Source organism: Pleurodeles waltl, chromosome 4_1, assembly GCF_031143425.1.
Source record: "Pleurodeles waltl isolate 20211129_DDA chromosome 4_1, aPleWal1.hap1.20221129, whole genome shotgun sequence".
NCBI lineage: Eukaryota > Metazoa > Chordata > Amphibia > Caudata > Salamandridae > Pleurodeles > Pleurodeles waltl.
Genome location: NC_090442.1, coordinates 345,273,407 through 345,287,725, shown reverse-complemented (window position 1 = coordinate 345,287,725; position 14,319 = coordinate 345,273,407).

Genomic DNA, 14,319 nt, shown 5'->3' with positions numbered 1-14,319 from the left:
TCTCAGGCTGCCACCTGAGCTAGGATTACATTTTCACAGATACCAACTTTGCAAAAAAGGGTTGTTTTTTGTGTTGAAAAATTAGATCTATCCATTTCGCATTTTGACCCCTTTTCTTGTCGCTGCACAAGGCCCAATCACACATGAGGATATTTTTATTGAAAGACATTGGGTGGCACTGGGAAGAATGATACTTGTTGCTCTCCACAGATTCCAGAACTGTCCTTAAAAGAAAGGTGAGGAAAATGTGTGTTTATACACAAACTTTGAAGGTTGCATTGTTTTCTGGTTAAGAACACCTTATTAGAATTACACGAGTCAAACTAAGCTGTAAGACTCCAGTGTCTAGTTTTGAGGGGTGTGCAGATAGTGTAGGTTTCCCAGGGTGTCGGGTCAGCTTGGGCCCACAATGAGCTATTGTTTAAATGTGAATTTACATTAAAAAACAAAAGACAAGAGGAGACTGGTAAAACAGGAACAGTTTCTTTCATTAAACATTACGGACAGGAGAGCAGTTGCAGAAACGGGGAGTGAGGACTGTCTCTCAATGTACATCAGTTTGCAGTGAGGTTGTATAAATTTCTCTGTGTACTAAAAACATTCCATAAAATTTGGGTGAGAATGAGAACAGTTGTCCTGGAATCATAAATAAAGTTCTAATACCAAATGTAGGTGTTCCTTGACCTTGTGCAGACACAATGTGGGCCAGCAAGTACTTGACTAGGTGTCTGGCCTGAGAGTTTATGGGAATGTATGTACCCCTCTTGCCATCTGTGTTTTACTGGGGCCTATTTCCTAGGACAATTGTGGTGTTGCTGCACCTATCTGTGGGATTTGATCTAAGTTTCCTGTTTGCGCATTTGTCTGCTGGCTGTGTGTCACCCCACTTGTGACCTGTCAATTATTACCCTCAGGCGTAGGTCTTGCCTGACCACATATCTAGTTATCAGGCTTGACCTAGAGTTCATGACAGGGAATCTAATATGTTAATGATACTTTGTTTGCATATGATTGTATCGTTGTGTGCATTGGCATTGATTACTTCTATATACAACTAGTAAAATGGCAAAAAAAGGGTTGGATTTGAGTTTAAAAAATTTATCTGTCCATGTTGTGTTTTGGACCCTTTTTTGTTGCGGGCATTAAGCCCACCCACACAAGTAGTGTACCATTTTTATCAGAAGATCTAGAGAAATGCTTGGTGGGAGGAAATTTGTGATACCCTGCAAATTCCAAAGTATTCCCTCACAACAATTTGAGGAAAACTTGTTTTTAACATGTTTGAGGCTTGCAAGGACTTCTGGGTACAAAAACGTCATGAGAGCCATACAAGTCATAACATACTGCCTTCTCCTGTGTGTCTAGTTTTCAGAAATGTGTACGTTTGGTAGGCGTCCCAGTGTGCCGGCTGAGCTGGGGCTCAAATTCTGCAGCCACTAACTTTGCAAAAAGAGGCCGGTTTTTGGGTAGAAGATTTTGATCCGTCCATGTTGCATTTTAGGCCCTTTCTGTAGGAGGCTGGCCTGGTTTGTTGTGGGTACCTAAGGTACTTACACCTTATACCAGGTCTATTTATCTCTTATTAGTGCAATGTAGTCAGTGTCTAGAAGGAGCCAGGCTCTCTAGGGGTAGCTGTAGATGAGCAGCCAATGCTTATCTAGCCGACATGCAAAGCTCATGCAATACCACTGTAGTCACACACTTGAAAGAAAGTACAAAGAAAAAACAAAGGTACTTTATTTTGGTGACACAAATGCCAAAATACATTAGAGGCTATACTCCCTTTGGATGTAAGTAATACACAAATTATATACACTAGTATGCAGAAATACCTCTAAAAAACTGTTAGAAAACAGTGCAAATAGTGAAAACCACAATAGTTAGAAATGGCCATGGGGGAACACAAACCATACATTAAAAAAGTGGAATGCCAATATCAGTTTCCTGCCTAGGCATGGTAGTGTGTGGAGGGGTGCTGGGAGTATTAGAAAACATCAAACGTAAGTAATAGAACCCAACCCAGAGCTCAGGAAAGCAGGAGTAAATCACAGTAACTTTCCTAGAACACACAAAAACATGAGAAAGACGATTATGTAAGAACCAGAAGAGACTGCAAGACACCATCAATGGATTCCTGGACCTGAAGATGTGTGGAAGAAAGGGACCAAGTCCAAGAAGCACAGAATAGTACAGGGAGAACAGGAACCCCTGCTAACCAGGATTAAGGTGCAAAAGAAGATCCACCAGTGAAGAACAACAGTCAGTACTGCACCCAAGAAGACAGATGCGGGTTCCTGGTTGGTGCAGATGATGTCCTATGCAGTCTGGTTTGTGTCACTGGATTCTGCCAATACGCCTAAGCCTTGGTACATGCAAAGCTCACAGTTACCAGAAAATGGTGCTGCCAGGGACCAGGAGGGACCAGGTGGACTCTACTCAGGAGGGGTAGCCAGAGGGGGCTCTCAGCAACACAAGAGACTAGAGGTTAGGTAGGTTAGGCTTTCCGTATACTACACTAACACATATCATATCTACTGCTGGGCCTAGCTCTGAGGTCATGGGTTCTCCATATGAGGGCATGTCCCTCAAGGAATTGAAAGGTCTTTGCTCAGACAGAAAACTAGATGTGGGGAAGAACCCCAACAAGAATTTCCTTTTGAACCTCCTTCTTCAGAATCATCAGGAGCATGCTGACAGCGAGGAGGAGGAGGAGGTAGAGGGAGATTCTAACCCCTTAGAATCAGAAAATCATCCTTCAGGTTCCAGGGAGGGCTCGTCCAAAGATCTTACACCTAGCAGACCCACTAGTATAGTTGGAAGGGGGAGGGGTAGTCACTTAGGTAGGCCTCTCTTCACACTCAGAGATCAAGTCACTAGGGTCACAAAAGGTAGGAAAAGATCTTCCTCTGCCGATTCCCATATCACCTCAGTGTCTGAGGGATCCCATGGTTCAACTCCAGGTGATTACTCCATACATGGGGAGCTCAGGAATCTGAGACTGGAGGAGGCCAGACTGAGGCTGCAGCAGCAACAGCTAGCCCTAAATAGGGAGACTTTGGCTGTGGAAAGGGAAAGGGAGGGGTTGGGGTTAGTTCCCCATGGAGGCAGCTTCAAGCGTTATAGGGTCAGGGAGGACACCATTGATTCTAGAAACTTGCATAAAATTGTTCCCCCATAAAAGGTGGGTGATGACATTTACCATTTATTTGCTGCACTTGAGGGGGGCTGCAAAGTTCAGAGGGTCCCTCAAAGGCAGTGGGCTGCTATTCTGTGGTTGTCCTTTTCTGATAAGGGGAGGGATTTGCTTTTCACTATCACAGAAGAAGACTCAGACAGCTACAGTATTCTTAAGACTGCACTCCTGAATGGTTTTGGCTTCACCACTGAAAAATACAGGATTCAGTTCAGAGAAGACAGAAAATAGTCCTCAAAAGATTGGGTTGACTTTGTGGACTGTTCTGTTAAGGCTTTAGAAGGCTGGTTACATGGCAGCAAAGTGTCTGATTATGATGGCTTATATAATTGTCTTTTGAGAGAGCATATGTTGGATAACTGTTTGTCTGACTTATTGCACCAGTACTTGTAGACTCAGATCTGACCTTTCCCCAAGAAAGAAGGCAGACAAATCGGTCAGAACAAGAGTGAGCAGAAAAGCTCATAAAGGGGGGTTAGAAGGACAAGACAAAGGATGGTAAGTGTCATGACAAGGGTGGAGGCAAAGATAAAAAACAAAGAGACTTCATCAGACCCACAAAACCCTTCTGGGGTGGGTCTCAATCCTCTTTACACCATCAGAATAAAAGGCCTTGGTGCTATATTTGTAGTTCAAAGGCCATTGGGCAGGAGATAGTGCTTGCCCAAAGAAAAGCAACAAGCCTCCCACCACCACAACCCCCACTGCTTCAAAGAGTGCCCCTAGCAATAGCAGTTGTTGTGGGAAAAATAACACTACCAATAGTGAATCCAAGGGTGTAGCAGGGCTCACTCTTGGAAATTTAGTGGGGGATGGTTTAGTTGGGGACACCACTGAGGCTGTTTTAGTCTCTGATGGTGGCATTGATCTTTCCACCCTTGTTGCTTGTGCCCTTAATATGGATAAGTACAAGCAACAACACTAATAAATGGTATTCAGGTTGAGGCCTACAGGGACACAGATGCCACTGTCACAAGGGTGACTGAAAAAACGATGGCCCCCGAACAACACCTACTTGGTCATCAGTACCAAGTGACAGATGCCCATAACAGCACTGTAAGTCACCCCATGGCTGTTGTTGATCTCAACTGGGGGGGGTACTGGTCCAAAGAATTTTGACGTATCCACAGACCTACCTGTAGAGTGTCTAATAGGGAATGACTTGGAGACTTCAGCTTGGGCTGAAGTGGATTTGGAGGCCCATGCTTCCATGATGGGCATTTCCTGGGTGCATCTTTGCTTTAACCAGAGCTCAGGCCAAGAAGAAAAGAGAACAGTGAAACTTGGATTCAAGAACAATGGCCCAGGAGCTTCCCAAAAGTAGGAGTAGAAAGGGTAAGAAGTTATCCACTATCCCTCCCTCCACTGATGATTCCATCTTTGAGGAGGAGGAGTCAACTTCCTCCACAGAACCTACACCTGAGAAGCTGAAAGCTGACACAGCTGAGCTTTTAGGGAGAAGTTAAGTGTGGCACAGCAGACCTGTCCCACACTTGAGGCTTTAATACAGCAAACTGACAAACAAGAGGCAGGGGATGTCAGTGACACCCATAGGGTGCACTGGGAAAACAATCTCTCATACACAGAGGCAAGGGATCCAAAACCTGGTGTCACCAGGAGACTGGTTATTCCCTTGAAGTACAGATACTTCTTTTGACTTTAGCTCATGATATTCCCCTTGCTGGGCATCTGGGGCAAAGTAAGACCTGGGACAGACTGGTCCCTTACTTTTACTGGCCTAACATGTTAGATGACACAAAGGAGTTTTGTTGCGCCTGTGTCACTGGCAGAGCCAGTGGTAAGAATGGTGGCATCACAAAAGCCCCCTTGATCCTGCTGCCAGTGATTGGGATGCCCTTTGAGAGGGTAGAGGTTGACATTGTTGGCCCCCTTGACCATCCCACAGCTCCTGGTAATAGGTTAATTTTAGTGGTGGTGGACCATGCTACTAGATATCCAGAAGCTATACCTCTCAGGACCAATACAGCTCCTGCAGTGGCCAAGGCCCTCTTGGGAATATTTTCAAGGGTGGGTTTTCCAAAAGAGGTGGTGTCATACAGAGGTAGCAACTTAATGTCTGCATACCTAAAAGCAATGTGGAAAGAGTGTGGCGTGACTTACAAGTTCACCACACCTTACCATCCCCAGACAAATGGGTTGGTTAAGAGGTTTAACAGAAGCCTCAAAAGCATATGGGACTCTCTGAAAAACTCAGAAAAGGGTTTGGGATGTCCTGTTACCATGCCTCCTTTTGCCTACAGAGAGGACCCCCAGAACAGAGTGGGCTATAGCCAATTTGAACTCCTCTTTGGTCTCCTTGTTAGGGGTCCATTTGCTCCTCTGAAAGAGGGGTGGGAGCAGCCCTTGAAGTCCCCTAAACAAGATATAGTGGATTATGTGCTTGGCCTAAGATCAAGAATGGCTGAGTACATGAAAAAGGGCACTACAAACCTTCAGGAAAGCCAAAAGTTACAGATACAATGGAATGACCAGAAGGCTGTCCTGACAGTGTACCAACCAGGAGAGAAGGTGTGGATCCTAGAGCCTGTGGCACCCAGAGCACTCTAAGACAAATGAGTGGACCAGACATCATAGTGGAGAAGAAGGGTGAGGTCACTTATTTAGTTGACCTACGCACTCCTAGAAGTCCTCTTAGAGGACTTCATGTGAACCGCCTGAAGCCCTACTATGACAGGGCTGACTTAACCCTGCTCATGGCCACTGATGAGGGACAGGAAGATAAGAGTGACCATCTCACTGACCTCATTTCCAACACTGCAGCTCATGGCTCAGAGGAAGTAGGGCTGCAGTAACCTCTTAGGTCAATTTACTGAGCTTTTTTCTCTGACACCTGGTCAGACTACATGCTGTGAGCACACTATTGATACTGGAGACAATTAACCTGTCAAAAGTAAGATTTATAGGAAGCCTGACCATGTCAGAGATTGCAATAAATCTGAAGTCCAGAAAATATTTGACTCATGAGTGATTGAGCACTCTGGTGGCCCTTGGGCTAGGCCAGTGGTGCTTGTTCCCAAACCTCACTCTCAGAATGGAAAAGGGAAGATTAGGTTCTGTGTAGATTACAGAGGGCTCAACACAGTCACAAAAACACATGCACACTGTATACCCAGGGCAGATGAGCTGACAGATACACTGGCATCTGCTACGTATCTAAGCACTTTTGATTTGACTGCAGGGTATTGTCAGATCAAACTATCAGAAGATGCTAAACCTAAGACAGCTTTCTCTACCATTGGAGGGCGTTATCAGTTTACTGTTATGCCCTTTGGTCTGAAGAATACACCTGCCACTTTTGAGAGGTTGGGCAACACAGTCCTCCAAGGTCTAGAAACTTTTAGTGCAGCATATCTTGATGATATTGCTGTCTTCAGCTCCACCTGGGATGACTACCTGGTCTGCCTTTGGAAAGTTTTAGAGGCTCTGCAAAAGACAGACCTCACTATCAAGGCATCAAAGTGCCAGATAGGGCAGAGGAAGGTGGTTCATCTGGGACGCCTAGTAGGTGGAGAACAGATTAAACCATTACACGGGAACAGCCATACTATTTTATACTGGGTTCCCCCTACAAAACAGACCCACGTTAGAGCCTTTCTTGGCTAAGAAGGTATTGTGGACAGCTAGCTGTCTGAAAGCTTTTGAGGAGATAAAGCAGGCCATGTGCAATGCACCTGCCTTAAACAGCCAAAACTACTCCAAGAAGTTTATAGTTCAGACTGATGCTTCAGAGGTACAGTTTGGGGCAGATTTATCAAAACTGAATTCAGAGGGCCAGGATCAACCTTTGGCTTTTATCAGCAGAAGGTTGACCCCCTAGAGAAAAGCGTTGGTCACCCATAGAGATGGAGGCCTTTGCTGTGGTTTGGGCCTTGAAGAAGTTGAGACCATACCTCTATGGGACTCACTTCATTGTTCAGACAGACCACAAGCCTCTATTATGGCTAAAGCAAATGAAAGGAGAAAACCCTAAATTGTTGAGGTGGTCCATTTCCCTACAGGGTATGGACTTTACAGTGGAACATAGCCCTGGAGTAACCACTCCAATGCAGATGAACTCTCCAGATATTTCCACTTAGACAGTGAAGACTTACCTGGGCAAGGTTAGCCTTATTGTCCCTCGTTTGCATGGGAGGGAAAGCTCTTACCTCCACCAAAGTTGGAAAGTTGGACGTCAGGACCACTTCAGTCCACCACCTGTGATGCAGGATCTGCACAGCTCCTCAGAAGAGGGATCCCACACAACTGGTCGTAATTGCAGAGAGGTACCTGCTGAAGCATGGGAGTGACTCCTTCACTCCAAGGGAGATTCCTTTATTCTTCTTGTGCAGGCTGAAGACAGGCTGTCCTCTGACAATGCAGGACCGGGAAACAGTTGCAGTTGCTTGCAGGATCTGAAGATATAATGTTGCAGAAGCTATCTTTGCTTTTTTGTTGCAGTTTGTAGAGTTCCTGCAGGGTCCAGATGCAGTTTCTTTGGTAAGAAGGTGAAGTAAAGGATGCAGAGGATTCCTGCTTGGGCTTGCAATCCGAATCTGTAGAACCACCCAAGAGAGAGAACCTAAATAGTCCTAAAAGGGGGATTGGCCAGCTAAACAGGTCAGTACCTATCAGGGAAGGGCTCTAACGTCACCTGCTGGCACTGGCCACTCAGATGCTCCCAGAGTGCCCTGCCAACTTGGAATCCAAGATGGACAAAGCCAGGGACACTCTGGAGGAGTTCTGAGCACCACCCCTGGGGTGGTGATGGACAGGGGAGTGGTCACTCCCCTTTCCTTTGTCCAGTTTCATGCCAGAGCAGGGACAGGCAGTCCCTGAACCTGTGTAGACTGGCTTATGCAATAAGGGCACCATCTGTACCCTTCAAAGCATTTTGAGAGGCTTGGGGAGGCTACCCCTCCCAAGCCTGTTACACCTATTTCCAAAGGGAGACGGTGTAACACCCCTCTCCCAAAGGAAATCCTTTGTTCTGCCTTCCTGGTCTTGATCTGCACAGAGACAAATGATTAACTGGTAAGATATGATGGCTGGGATCCCAAGGAGTAAACTGAAATAGAGGTGACAGGTGCATCACTCTCTCCATATGAGGAAGATGATGGATATGGAGGGGTTTTACATACTGTGGATTTGAGGAAACTTGGGGATCTACCTGAAAAGGTGTATATTGGAAGTTGGATCTGATTTCTCCTTATAGATGTTTCCTGCCTTTGAGTCCTGAGGAAGACCTGCTCTGGAGCCCGGAATTGGCCTAGTGTTGTTATTGGGTCAAAACGTCAACGATAATGTTTTAGCCTGGTTTGGTTTACGGAGTCAAGTGGAGGACAATATTGAGGAATATAACCTGGATAAAACAAGTTTGACTTAATTGTGTAAATGGTCAACCAACAGGCTTCTAAATTCGATGAGTTGGTGGATATGTGGGAGATCGGTTGTCGATTTCTGTGTTTCTAATCACGAGCACTTTACTTTTGCACTGTTTTTGTCCTTTTTTCTGATTTGATATGGTAGAATGTTCTATAAATGTATAGGGAATAATTAAAAGTGTATATTTTTCCATATGGAGTAATAGGTGTATTCTTAATGTTTTGTTTATTTTTTATTATGTTATGCTGCATGTTTGAAATATAGTTGTCATTGTGTATGGACTGTCACTGGAACACCACTGATGAGACATTTTCTCCAGATGGACCAATGTACTCTGTAAAAAGCAAAACAGGAGGGCAGAAACCTGTGTGAGAGGTGGCAGCAGCTGGGGCTGCCTGGAAAACCCTCAGAAGGCTGGCATTTCAATACTCCAAGGAGCCCCCAGAGTGCATGGAATCATACAACCAATGCTTGCAAAAGCATTGGGGTATGATTGCAACATGTTTGATACCAGACACGCCTATGTTCGGAGTTACTATTATGTATCTTGACATAGGTAGTGTCCTATGTCCAGTACATATGCAAAATGGCATCCTTGCACTCACGAAGTCTGAGGAAATGGTCCTGGAGGTTGTGTGAGCACCTCTGCTAGTGCAGGTGTGCCCTCACACACAGGTACTCTGCACCCTGCCCTCAGGGCTGGAGGGCCTGCTGTAGGGGTGACTTTTAAGTGACCCGGTGCAGTGTAAATGGCAATGAAAGGGTGCATACACACTTTCACGCAGGCTGCAATGGCAGTCCTGCAGAAGCCTTTGCATGGGCTCCCTATGAGTGGCAAAAGAAATGCTGCAGCCCATAGGAATCCCTTGGAATCCCAATGCCCTGGGTACCTCGGTATCATATACTAGGGACTTATAAGGGGACATCAGTATACACATTTTGGGTGAAATACTGGGTTACCAGTATGCAGTGACAAGATTTAGAGGAGAGAGCGAGCATAAAGGCCTGGGTCCTGGTTAGCAGGATCCCAGCGAGCACAGTCAAGAACACTGATAGGCAGAAAATGGGGTTAACCATGGCAAAAAGAGGGTACATTAATACACTTTCCTGTCACAGGCACAAGCCAAACTCATTCATGAGGTGCTATCAGGAGATGTGACCACCCATAGTGACCCAAACTGTAAAAAAGGGCCCCCCACCCCATGCATCAAGAGGCCCCAGGATGGCATTGCTTTTTATGGGTAAGGGGACCTACTAGCCCCATCACCCCAAGCCTCTAAAGGCCCCAAGGAGGCCACCCCCAGGGCTGAACATTCACAAAATGGGTAGAGGGGAATGAGAGGAGCTCAACCCCAGCAGTGATTCATTTAATTGAGGGAAGCCACATGGCACCATTGCTGAGCCCGTAATGGCCCTATGGGAAGACAACGCCTCAGCCAGGGCTGACTCAGCAGCTATGTTCCCAGATGCCCACCTCTGTTGCATCATAGTTTCCCTGCCTGCACTGCTGTGGACAGGGAAACTGTGTTTTCTCTTCCTTGGTGGAAGTATTTTTACATGTTCAGCCAACTGGGAGCAAACACCAAGCCTGCTCTCAGCTGGCAGTAGCTTCAGAAATGTTCCCACCCACTCAGAGCAGACTCTAGATCTGCTTCCCTGCTCGCAGTGATGTGGGTGTGGAAAAAGATTGCTCCTGCCGTCAGGGAGTAACATTAGTACCTGCTCCTTGTGGGTGAGAGTAATGATGGCTCCCGCTGGATGTGGGGAGTTGGCTGAGACTATGGGGATTTGGGGCTACCTTGCAGCCCCCATCAACAGTGTGGTGGGTTTCCCTGCAGTGGGCCCCCGGGGAATGGGTTCAATAGGGATGAAATCAGCCCAGGGAGGGGGGCTGCATGCCCCATTCAAATTGAGACTGCCTGTGGGAAATGGGGTCCCTGGGACAATTTATCGTTGTGTGCCACCTTCCCATGAAAATTGCACCGGGTCCCAGGGTCGAAATTAGTCTTGTGAGGGGGGCATTGTGCCCCCACCTCAAACAAGCACACCAGGCCCGGTGGAAATAGGTCCTAGGTTAGAGTGCACGTGCCATCCTCCCCCAAACAAGCACACTGGTCCCATGGGGGATGGTGATAAAATAATGGCCCTGGGGAATGGGGTCCCTAGGCCTTAACAAGGCTTGGGGGGGGTGTGGGGGCATGCGGCTTAAGTGATAAAATTATGATGCAATCATAATTGCACAATTTCTAATGTTTGAGTAGCTTACGATGACTTTGTACACTAAACATAAATAAAGTATGCCTAATTATTACTTATACTTAATCTTGTTCTGAGGTTATTTTAGGATTTACACCAACATATTATTTAGTCCTGGGCTTGAAGCCTTTGCCCTCTCACCTAGTTACATTTCACTTTTATTCCTTTTAATATTTTTGCAAAGTTTCATCCTAGTGGCGATGTTTTTCTTTTTTTTTTTGTCAGTTTCCCTTCCATGCAAACTTTGTTATTCATTAATTTGCACAAACGTTTCATCCCGTGCTCAACCCAAGGCTATACACAATATTTACTGGGTATTGCTGGTCGAAAGAGTACATTACCCTACATAGAAAAGTATGTGTTGTCATCTCAGAACAGTTCTTAGAGTAACAGATATGTTATTATAAAACATTACACTGCCTACACCATAGTAGATGGGACATTCCCAGTCAGCTTGCCATCTCATGCTGCTCGTCGTCACAGTTTCCGCAGAAACCTTTTGGCTCCTCCTTGCATATGTGGTAGGACTCCCAGCAGACTAACAGGCCTCTTCTTCACCTCTGAACACAGGTGTGGGGGTAGGGCTTCCTTCCCGGGACCAGAAGGACAGATTAGGCCTAACATTGGTATTTGCTCTCATGTAGGAACTAAGTAGTGTGGGTAAGTATGTTACAGACATTATTGTAACATTATGGAGGGACTCTTCTTGTGTTGTACTTTCTTGTTCACTACTGTGATAATGCTGTGTTTCAATATCCTCATAATCGCAATTCATAAATTTTTATGTAGAACATGGTTGAATAAATAAAATATAAATTGAACCAAGATCCTGCTTCTGTTTGTCTTTGCATGTCTGAGTCTTATATAAATGAGAGAAAGGGGTACGATCTGTTCCACCACTATTTGTGAGTGTCATGCGATAGGTTGCCACTAATCACTCTTAACTTTGGTATTGGTAAGGTGCTGCTAACTAGCCAAAAGGGTTAGGCAGAAAACTGTCACACAATGTGGGATCTAACTCAGTCCCCCATCCTCGGTGGTGCTGTTGTCCAAAATCCAGCAGTGTTGTTACTGTAACGAGAGTCTACAGCAACCTTTGTTTTTTTTGTAAATATATATATATATATATATATATATATATATATATATATATATAAAAACTGCACTTTCGCCTTCACTCCGGCCACTTACTTAGTTGTTATATATATATCTGTACACACACACACATATTTACACTCAAACACACACGTACCTTATATATACTTACCTTGTGACATAAAGACATAATCATGGCAAAAGCTTGCATTGAAAAGGCAATTCATGGTAAAGACATTGCATGGGAATGGGTGTGTGGTAAAGGCATTACATTGTAATGCCTGCATTTAAAAGGTTGATTCCCCAGCTCAGCTCATCTGGAACTTGTTTAACATGGAGGAATGTCTGCATTCAAAATTTTATTGATAGGTAAAATGCAAACCATATCTGTTTTAGTATCCTAAATCAGACTTCTCGCCAGGCCTAGCCCATTTCTACTCTATATATGCATACATGTATATACAATAATTCTATGTTGTATATGATTTTAGGCCCTTTACTACACACTTTGTTTTCTAAAGTAGTCTAAAGATTTATGGATTTATGAAAACTAGTATCATAGATGTTGTCATCAGGGATGTCATCAATGATGTCATTTAAGCTGTCCTCACTGATGTTATCAATTATGTCATTTGACATGTCATTTAACATTTCATAAGTTGTGTAACAGGAGAGGTCATACGGAGTGAATGATTGCTGTGTGGGTTAAAGGTAGCTCACTGCACAATTACTTAGGAATTTCAGTGATTGTTCGGTTTTCAAAGATTAGTTCTTGTGTGACTTTGCCACCTCATGATAACATCGATGTACCCTTGATTTTTTCAGTGAAAATCTGTTTTTTAATGCAAATTACAGTTTGTTTCCTTACTCAACTATATTGTCACATAAATACTTTTTTTCAGTAAAGTTCTGGGGCTTGGAGGTTGGGCAGAAGGCACAACTCTGTGAAACTATGTTACCTGATACACTTTATACACAACTTCTGGTTGTGTGTAAAGGAGATTGGATGCGTAGTGTGTTGCTTTCTACACATTCTTTTTGGTTTAACCTTCTTTTATAACTTTTCTTAATTGTTTTACATTTTTAAGCTTTTTATATGTTATATTATATGTATTTTTTATTGTTTGTATTTCCTCAAGTGTTTGTGTTAATTGTTAAGATGATCTTCCGTAGCTTGAGACCAACAACTTTTAGGGAGTGTCATCATTATGTTGTGAAGTACTGTATCTTGTCATCATCTTCTTCACACTATTGACATAGAAGTTCCTTGACTCCTCTCCACCCCAGCACAAGCAGTGCTGTTGGGATGCATACCTCAAGTATGCGTCCACATGCCACTCATTCCCATGAACACTGACAAGCTTTTCCACTATGGAATGCAGGGTTTCACAAATGGCATGTAGTTGCTGAGCACTACTGGGTTATTTTTGGTTAAGTGGAAATCAGAAAAACAGCCATACCACTGATCCTTTCTCAGGGCTCAGTTGTTGTGCTACTGCAGATTTTGAAGGAATGACAATAATGTTGTCATCTTGTGATACTCTACCTGTACTAGTAATAGGTAGATGCTCTGGTGTGACCTGCTGTCCAGTTCTCTGTGTGGCTATGATGGAGTGTGATTCTATTTACAATAAAACACCAATCTTCTAAAGGTGCTAAGGGAATTCAAATTTGTCTTTTACTAAAGGCGGTGGGCTTTTTTGGGTAGTGTTTCCTGAGTGGCCATAGGTACCACAGTACTAATATGAAACTCACAGAACAAATGGCAAAGTTCCAACTCAATCCTCTATGGTCAATATTTCATTTTCCTACCCCTGTTGGAGTTCCTTAGTGCCATGAAGTTTTTTATAGAATTTCTTTATTGCGGTTTTAGGTGCACATTTTACAATCATAAGAGACCCATGTTTTATGGACATCAACACCCAAATGTTTTTAAGACTATGGGGGTCATTCTGACCCTGGCGGTCATTGACCGCCAGGGTCAACGACCGCGGGAGCACCGCCAACAGGCTGGCGGTGCTCCCAAGGGCATTTTGACCGCGGCGGTATGGCCGCGGTCAGAAAGGGAAAACCGGCGGTGTCCCGCCGGTTTTCCGCTGCCCTGAGGAATCCTCCATGGCGGCGCAGCTTGCTGCGCCGCCATGGGGATTCCGACCCCCTCACCGCCATCCTGTTCCTGGTGGTTTTGACCGCCAGGAACAGGATGGCGGTGAGGGGTGTCGTGGGGCCCCTGGGGGCCCCACAAATATTTTCAGTGTCTGCCATGCAGACACTGAAAATCGCGACGGGTGCAACTGCACCCGTCGCACCCTTCCCACTCCGCCGGCTCCATTCGGAGCCGGCTTCCTCGTGGGAAAGGGTTTCCCGCTGGGCTGGCGGGCGGCCTTCTGGCG